The 8,726-nt window shown below is 52.4% G+C and overlaps 1 long non-coding RNA gene across 1 annotated transcript; it reads right to left on the bottom strand.

The window, feature by feature from the left end:
* Positions 1-4,709: 4,709 nt before the first annotated feature.
* LOC120685657 lies at positions 4,710-7,781 on the bottom strand. Its single transcript, XR_005679687.1, has 3 exons — positions 6,818-7,781; positions 5,107-6,737; positions 4,710-5,036 (listed from the first exon to the last, which is right to left on the bottom strand). It is a non-coding gene; the product is annotated as an uncharacterized LOC120685657 (long non-coding RNA).
* Between the last annotated feature and the right edge of the window lie 945 nt (positions 7,782-8,726).

The raw sequence follows: 8,726 nt of genomic DNA, 5'->3' as shown, positions 1-8,726 counted from the left end.
ACCCGAAGGCAAGGCCGAAGAAGCAATGCCTTCGCCCAATGTCCGATGAAAGAAAGAAGGCCGCTCAAGACGAAGTGCAAAGATTGCTGGACGTAGGGGTCATTCGAGAGGTACAGTTCTTGGACTGGCTCGCCAACGTAGTCATGGTGCCGAAGAAGAATGGCAAGTGGTGAATGTGCATTGACTTCACTAACCTTAACAAGGTGTGCTTGAAGGACGAATACCCTTTGCCGCGCATCGACGCACTAGTCGATGCCATAGCAGGCTCCGAAATATTGAGCATGCTGGATTGCTTCTCCGGCTACCATCAAATCTTAATGAAAAAGTCTGACGAAGAGAAGACCAACTTCACTACTCCCTTTGGCACGTATTGCTACATCAGAATGCCAGAAGGCCTTCGCAACGCATGTTGCACATTCAACAGAACAATTAAAGTGGTGTTTGGAGGCCAGCTAGACAGGAATGTCTCCGCTTACGTCAATGACGTAGTTGTTCGGAGCAAGAAGAGGGAAGAGCACATTCAAGACCTTCATGAAACCTTCACGGACCTCAGGCGCCACGGATTGAAACTAAACCCAGAGAAGTGTGTTTTTGGCGTACGAAGAGGAAAGCTATTTGGCTGCATGATAACAGAAAGGGGCATCAAAGCAAACCCAGAAATGATCGAAGCCATCAGAAAAATGCAGTCGCCTAGCACCAAAAAAGGGGTGCAAAAGTTGACAGGAAGGTTGGCTTCGCTGAACGGATTCATCTCCAGGCCCGTAGAAAAGTGTCTCCCATTCTTCAAAGCTCTGAAAGGCTTTGACAATTTCCAGTGGGGCGAAGAGCAGCAAAAGGCCTTCAAAGCCCTCAAAACATACATCGAGAAGTTGGCAATAATGGCCAGCCCTTCGGAGAAGGCAGAGCTCCTCCTATATATTGCGTCGTCAAGGGCAGCGGTCAGCACCGCGCTCGTCGAAGAACGCATGCTCGAAGGCACACTCAAGGAGGTCCCTATCTATTTTGTGTCCTAAGCTGTTATACTCAGAAATGGAGAAGATAGCATACGCGGTGGTAATGGCAGCAAGAAAGCTTCGATACTACTTTCAAAGCTACAAGATCAAAGTCCCAACATCATACCTACTTCGCGACATGTTTGAGAACAGAGAAGCCTCTGGTAGAATAGGGAAATGGGCTGCGCAGCTGGCTAAGCACACAATAGACTTCACTTCGAGATCAGCAATCAAGTCACAGGTCCTGGCAGATTTCATTGCAGACTGGACGCCTACAACACCTTCGCAGGAAAAACTGAAGATCAAAGCGTTCTGGAAGCTGGAGTGTGACAGAGCATATTGCAAAGACGGAGCAGGGGCTTCGGCAGTTCTAATAGCACCTTCGGGCACTCCGCTGAAATACTCACCCAGGCTCGATTTTGAGGGATGCACGAACAATGTAGTAGAGTACAAAGGCTTACTACTGGGCCTTCGCAAAGCAAGGGCTCTAGGGGCCCAAAGACTATATATCAGGTCAGATTCAGAATTGATCACAGGCCACATCAATAAGTCCAACAGGGCATTGAAGCCGGAGCTCGTGAAATACCTCGCAGCAGTAAGGGGGATGGAAAAATATTTCCTCGGCTTCACCGTGTGCAGTTTCCTGAGAACACAGAACAAGATCGCAGATGAGCTAGCGAAGGCAGCAGCCCAAGGAAAACCATTACCACCAGATGTCTTCTTCGAAACTTTGACACACGGCTCCATCAATTGTGTGCCGAAGAACCAGCAAAATTTGTCACAGCAATAACTAGCAAAGACTGGAGGGCAACTATCATGGCATGCCTTCGCGCCAGAAACTACTCTATTGTGAACGAAGATCTTTACCCAGGGGGAGTGTGTGCTCCTCTCCTCAAATGCGTTTTGCGAGAACAAGGAAGATGTCCGCTCGAAGAGATAGATGCCGGCATGTGTTCTTCGCAATTGGAACAGGCGCCTTGGTAGGCAAGGCTTTCCGCGAAGGGTTCTACTGGCCTTCGCCCGTGGCCGATGCACAGAAGTGGTACAAACATGCCCAAATTGCCAATGACACACCCCCTACATCAAGTTCCCTCCATACGAAGTGCACCTCTTATCGCCAGTTTGGCCGTTGGCGCGATGGGGCACAGACATTGTGGGACCCTTGCCAACAGCCCCAGGAAACTACAAGTGTGCCGTAGTAGCAGTGGAGTACTTCTCCATGTGGATTGAAGCTAAGGTGTTCCGGAAAATCACAGGCGGAGCCCTGCAAAAAATTCTTCTGGCAGAACATTGTGTGTCGCTTCGGCGTCCCCAAGGAGGTGACCGTGGATAATGGAAAACAATTTGATTGCGTAACTTTCAGGCAGTTCTGCTCGCAGCTGGGAACAAACCTGTGCTTTGCTTTGGTGTATCACCCATAGTCCAATGAAGCCATGGAAAGAGCCAATGGCATCATCTTTATAGGCATCAAGAAACACATCACAGAACTGCCAAAGGGCAAGTGGGTGGATGAACTACCCAAGGTCATCTGGTCTCACAACACGACCGAATCTAGAGCCACCAAGTTTACGCCGTTCAAACTACTATATGGCGAAGATGCCGTGACACCAGAAGAAATAAAGCTCAAATCCTAGAGGACCAGCGAAGGCTCGAGCAGATGACCGAAGAGGACATCAAGCCGACAATTGACACCATCGAAGCTATTAAAATGCAAGCCGCAATCAACCTCGGCAAGTACCAGGACGAAACACGAAGACGGAAGAAGAAGAAAGTAAAGCCCGGGTAGATCAAGGAAGGGGACCTCGTACTAAGGTGAGTACCGAAGGGAAAGATGAAAGGAAAGATGTACAACAAGTGGGAAGGGCCATTCCTCGTCTGATGAATGGCAAGGCCCGAGGCGTGTAGGCTTCGCAGCTGGAAGGCGTCGAAGACCCATACTTATGGAACAAATACATGTTACAGAAGTACTTTGTGTTGGATTTTGTAAGAGCCACCGGAGGAAAGATGACCAAAGGGGCTCGTAGTGTAGTCCATTTTCATTTTATGTAAATTTTCAGTTCTTGCGGCAAGATCGCACATTGTAATTCAGGGCCCGTACTCTTTTCCTCACGGGGGAAGCCTTCGTGTAATCACTCAGGTTACCGAAGGCATGTGGTTTTTGACGAGGCGGATCCCTTATGTAATTTCCTTGTGAAATATAAACAAGGCCCCTAGAAAACCTCATGCAACAGGAAAGCGCCGAAGCGTCTATCCCTCTTCGTCGAGCGAAGAGGGGAGTCATCGGCGCATAACAAGCGAAGGCGCTTGAAAGAAGTAAGCACAGGTCGCATGCCCTGAATTGGTCCTGCCCACCTTAGCTTCACTTCCATTACCGTTTCAAAGTCCTTCCGCACTTAAGGCCGAAGGCAGGAAAGTCCTGTCGTGCAAAAGCCGAAGTCTAGGACCTACCCGCGCTAAAGAGCCGGAGGCATCCTAACCAAAGTCATGTCATGCGAAAGTCGAAGGCTAGGCATGACCTACCCACACTAAAGAGCCAGAGGCATCCTAAGGAAAGTCCTGTCGCGCGAAAGCCGAAGGCTAGGCATGACCTACCTACGCTAAAGAGCCGGGGGCATCCTAAGGAAAGTCCTGTCACGTGAAAACCGAAGGCTAGGCATGACCTACCACGCTAAAGAACCAGAGGCATCTTAAGGAAAGTCCTATCGCGCGAAACGCCGAAGGCAAGGAAAGTCATGTCGCGTGAAACACCGAAGGAAAGAAAAGTCCTGTCGCACGTCATGCCGAAGGCTTGGATAAAAAACTACTCGTGATAAAAAGTCGAGGGCATCCTTGGGGAAGTCCTGCCACGCTCAACGCCAAAGGCTAGGTTGTGTTCGAGCTAAAGAACCGAAAGCATGCCAAAAAGGCGTACAAAACCTTCGGTGCACTAAGCAACACAATCACATATGCTTCACCCCGCCGACCGCCAAAGCGGAGGGGTGGCGCTTCACAGAATACATAGTTTCCCGCTAGTCGTGTCGATGCACCTACCATCCCGTCAATATGTAAAGGGGAAGGGTGGCACTTCGCATCAGCACAACATTGCGCATCGACGGGATGTCGTAAGAATAGCACGGGTCGAACTGCCAAGAGCTCAATTAACAATTAATAATCACAATACAATATTCACTTTGCAAGTACATTGGTACATTATATATCCATTTCAAGTTACAATCAACAATTACAAGAAGGGCTTCAGCCCAGGATCAACAATCCATGTCTACAGCAGAGACTTAATCTTCGAAGACTATGCGGTCCGCCTCTGCAATCACTTCGCAGACCGCGTGATCTACAATTTCTTCAGCCATCTCCCGAACAAAAGCCTCAAACGCGGATCCTACAACCAAAGGCAGCGCAAGGTCAGCTCATGATCCCAAGTCAGCACCCGTGACGATACATAAAATCCCCCCCCCCCCCCCCCCCCCCCCCCGCACGGCTCCTTGTCTACAGGCTCAGTCTTCGGCTCGCGAAGACCATCAAATCGATGACCATGCTCGGTCGCGTTGCGAATTCGCTTCGCTTCTCGGCGAAGAGCTCTATCAGACAAAAATCTTCGCTTTTCGCTCCGGGTCATGCTGGAAGTCCTCGAAGAACCTCTTCATTTCTGTGTTTCGCTCATCATACTTTCTAGTTCTATAAGACCAGAACTCGTCGAAGGCAGCCCAAGGGTGCACATCATGAAATTTAGACCAACATTTCCAAGACATAAAAATTACCGCGGTTCATCCGCAAAGGGACAATGCCTTCGGTAGTCCGCACAGGTTCCAACACAAGGTTTTGCACAGACACCAAAGGCATTAGATCTCAAAAGTACATTTCTTTACAAGGCCGGCTAAAGCCATAGCATCATCCTCACACCTCTTCGGCCGTAGCGTCTCCGCCACCTTGACCATCACCCGCCCTCACACCTTCGTCTTCATGAGCCGGTGCTTCGTCCCTCAGGTTACCAGCGGCGGCGGCGGCCCCAAGCACATCCCGAGCATATGCTTCGGCCTTAGCTTGAAGCTGAAATGAAAAGCACGGTCAGAACCGCTAAGCCAAAAATGTGAAAAGACATCAGAGCCCGAACCCTCACCTGCGGCCTTAGGCGTTTGCCCTCTCTTGCCACCAAGCCACGCCCTTTGTCACGGAAAAAGGTCTCGGCGATGTTCTTGGGGAGGGGCGGCAAGTTTTCGGTGCGGACGTCCTCTTCGGTGGGCCATTGAAAGGTCTTGTCGCGAAGGGTTCGGAGGTCGTTCTTCGTGATGCTGTTCGAAGCACCCGATCCCGAAGAAAGAAGGTTACACACTGAGGCGCTCAAGCTTCGGGCGGCGATGGCGGCGCTCAAATCTCCGAAGAACAGGCTGCCGGTTTCGGCCATGGCCACACAGGCGCGAAGCCACCGAAACAGCTCCTCAACACCAACGTGGTCTTCCCGGGACACCTCCGGAGGCGTCAGGCCAAACCTTTCAAGAAGCTTGTGAATATCCGCCTGAAGGCCTTCGGCGCCAGAGCAAATGGCTTCGCGGTAGCGGCCTAGTGTTTCCTTTGTCTTTAACCGTCACTCCTCCGCTGCCTTCGACTGCTCCTCGGCATCGGCGGCTCGCTGATGGGCTTCGGCAAGCGCCTTTGACGTCTCCTCTGCTTCGGCAAGGGAAGCGGACAAGGAGGCTTGTAGATTAACCTTGTCTTGCTCAAGGGCAGCGATCCTCGCTTCCAGCTCCATCACCCAGGATGCTGCGCTGCCTTCGGCCTCCAATTGGCGCGTGGCACAATGAGAAGCTACAAAAGCCTTCATCGCCAGGTCCTGCGCGCATTGCAGCATGTTGGGGAGCCCAGTCTCCATCAATCTTTTCTCCATAAGGGGGAAACAAAATGTTTCCACAGCGGAGGACAAGAATTCCTTCTCCCAGTCCCGGCTCTCGAAGCGTAGGCTCCCGACAACCCGACCGCCTATCAACCTTGACGAAGACGGGACCCCCAGCTCTGCAGCAACAGTGTGGGGGTCGGCTTCGCTGATGAAGAAGTTGCTGCTGTCCGAGGAGCTGGAGCTTCGCCCACCCCCTCCAGCCTGTTCAGCTGTCGGCTCTCCCGTCCCAGTCGCCTTCGTTTGAGCGGCGGCGTCACCGCTTTCTTCCTTCTCTTCGTTGTCCCCAGCATCCTCCGTCGACGAAGATGATTGGCTGGACGTGGAGCTGGTGCCGGCCTCGGCAGGGGCAGGAGAGTCGATGACAACCTGAGGCGACCTACGCTCGTCATCATCGCTCTATGGCTCCATCTCTCTGTACTCGACCGCAGGAGTGCGGCCGAGGCCATACGCCCCCAAGCGCGCCTGAAGGGGCTGCGCCTACGGCGGAGTGTCGCTATTGCTGACGGCGTCTTCAGAATCCCCCCGGTCGCGCAGGGGTGAGAAGCTGAGGAGTTGCTCCATGACGCGGGGACGCTTCGGCACAGCGGTCACCGGAGCGCCACATTTCCTCTTGCTTTTTTGCAGCCGGCCAGTGGAGCCAAGTCCAGCCTTCGGCTGTATCGCCTTTAGTTTCTTCTTCTTCTCGGCTTCGATGAGCTTGGCCTGGATGACCCGCTGGGGTGCCTCCACGCCGAAGAACCAGAACACTCAATTGTTCCGGGCTCCACCGAGTAGCACAACGAGGCGTTGATACTCATTGTTTGCTTGGGGACCTATCACCTCGTCAGCCAAGTTTTCAATGGCTTCGACATCAATCTCTGCGACACCAAAAAACAATTACAATCACGTTCCAAAGCAAATCGATACAAAAGGCAAAGTGGACAGCGAAGACACTCACGTTCTCTTTTCAAGCTGAATGAATCGGCGAAGTTCGGCATCGGAATGCCATGAAACCACTTCTCTTCGGGGGCCCAGGTCTTGATGGTCCACCCAGACTTCACGGGGAGCACTGACAAGCGCAGTACTCCTCCATGATGTACCGGGTCCCGAGAACCTTCGACACCTCCCAAAGCATGGCAAGGAAGGCCGCGTGCTCCGGCTGCTCATTGGGATCCGCTGTCGGGTTCTCGCCTAACTCTCCAATGGTCTTCGCAACAAGCGGATTGCTCTTCATCACAGGATCCAAAGGAACCTTGTGATAAAACCAGAACGAAGCCCAGTCACCTCCCCATTTATTCTTGTAAGAGGTCACGGGGCTGGGAACCGTAGGGCAAAACGCGAGGGTGCAACAACCAAACTGGGGCTCTGCTTCGACCTTCTCGCCCTCGGCCGATGGGACGACAATGGTCTTCAGCTGGTAGTGCACCCGGTGAACGCGCATGAAGCCCTCGGAACTGGGTGCTAGTCTGCATGTCTTCGCTAACCAAAAGTACATATTATGCTGCAGAAAGGAAGTGGGCATCATCTGATGCAGAAAAATCTTATATAATCCGAAGATATCCACCACAACTGTATCCAGAGGGAACCGAAGACCGGCGGTGAAGAAATCCTTGAATACGACAACCTCGTCGATCTCCGGGTGCGCGTTGCTCATTGGAGGCACTCGCGCGGAGCCGGCGGCAATCACTCCGCGCTTCACCATGTCATCCAATATTGCCGGAGTCATGCAGGTGCGTCCGAGGAAGGACATGCTTGGTGTCTTCGGACGGTCCCCCTTCGGCACCTTGTCGGATTGCGAAGCACCAACACAGGCTAGAACAAATCCAAGAGGCAGGCGAAGACCAAGTGCCTTCGGCTTGACAGTCTTCGACCGGGCTACAAACAGGGCAACCACGGCAAACTGGAAGGCAAGCAGGTGTCCACAGAACGTGAACGCAGGGGGGGCTGGCCCGCGGCGGCTGACACGGTATTATATAGCCCGTCGGCGAGCAACCATTGGATGATTTTGCCCCCAACAAGCAGAGTAGTCTCGAGGACACAACAGGGGCATAAATGACTTTTCGGCCTTCACACGCCGACACCTTGAAACCCGCACAAAAATTAAATTTTCTTTATTCCTTTTTTTTGCACTAACCCCAAGATGTCGCCAGGGTTTTTTTTTTCCTTCACCAGGTATTCTGGACCCGTCCCCAGGTGAAGACCACCGCTTGCCTTTGTCGGCTATGGGCCGAAGGGTGGTGCTTTGGGCGGCGTGGCGCCTGCTCGAAGGTTTCGAGGCCACGGGTTTCCAAGGAAACACACGGCCTCGAGGGTCTACTGTTGGGGAAGCCACCTTCGGCCCCGCCGCCGAAGGGTCTGTGACTCAGAAGCCGAAGAGATGTCCGTCGAAGACCACCGGTCCCAGGCCTACCGACGAAAACGACACCCGGGTCATGTCTTTGTCGGTAGCCAAAGGCATCCAACAAAGTTTCCGGGTGCTCATTAAGGCAAAGATCTGGGCTTCGACTGACCACCGAAGCCATCATCGGGCGACAAGCGAAGACCGCAGGGGCTCACATGAGCCCGGGGAATCTTCCAGGCTGTACTCCATTATCTTGTTGTAATTGTGTCGTTACATAATTGCCCACAGAATATTCTAGGAATCTAGCCGTTGGATGGCAAAATAGTGTAAATTGGCGAGCGGGTAGGTGAACTACTGCCTATAAATACCCTTGTAATAGTCATTGATGGGACATTAAATATAGAAGAGAGAAATCCGGACGTTTGTCCGAAGGAATCATTCTTCTTCATAATGTCATCGCTGCTGTTGTAGTGTTCATCCCTTCCGGAGACACTCTCCACCAACAGAGCTTTCCCTCTCAGGGATG

Source organism: Panicum virgatum, chromosome 8N, assembly GCF_016808335.1.
Source record: "Panicum virgatum strain AP13 chromosome 8N, P.virgatum_v5, whole genome shotgun sequence".
In the NCBI taxonomy this organism is placed as follows: domain Eukaryota; kingdom Viridiplantae; phylum Streptophyta; class Magnoliopsida; order Poales; family Poaceae; genus Panicum; species Panicum virgatum.
The sequence above is the reverse complement of the archived record's forward strand: the minus strand, read 5'-3'. Positions and strand labels throughout refer to the sequence as shown.